At 28.3% G+C, this 293-nt stretch overlaps 1 protein-coding gene across 1 annotated transcript in view; it reads right to left on the bottom strand.

Annotated features, from left to right (window-relative positions):
- Nucleotides 1-146, bottom strand: part of LOC109546958 (cadherin-23) — a gene marked incomplete in the record, with an annotated part of 32,828 nt that extends 32,682 nt beyond the window's left edge. The window contains 1 exon segment of the mRNA XM_048661138.1: nt 1-146.
- Between the last annotated feature and the right edge of the window lie 147 nt (nt 147-293).

Consider the following 293-nt stretch of genomic DNA (forward strand, 5'->3'; position numbering starts at 1 on the left):
ATTTACTTATAAAAATCGCTTTCGAATGTAAATCACCAAATTCGTATGTATCACAAATATTATTATACAAATTACCAAATCTCTATTCTCTGAATATTGAATACGTTTTCATATCAGCAATGATATTATATCAATACTTTCGATACCAAAGATGTAGATTTACGATAATCCAATTGGAACAGGGAAGTGTAACTTGATTTAAGCTTAGTCCTAAGCTCCACTAACTTTGGCAGCTAAACTATTTTTTTTATAATGCCCATACCATAATTTTAAGTGTTAGTTAACTCGATTAA

The sequence above is a fragment of the Dendroctonus ponderosae genome, unplaced genomic scaffold (genome assembly GCF_020466585.1).
Source record: "Dendroctonus ponderosae isolate FM_Combo_2020 unplaced genomic scaffold, Dpon_F_20191213v2 Dpon_F_20191213_1, whole genome shotgun sequence".
In the NCBI taxonomy this organism is placed as follows: domain Eukaryota; kingdom Metazoa; phylum Arthropoda; class Insecta; order Coleoptera; family Curculionidae; genus Dendroctonus; species Dendroctonus ponderosae.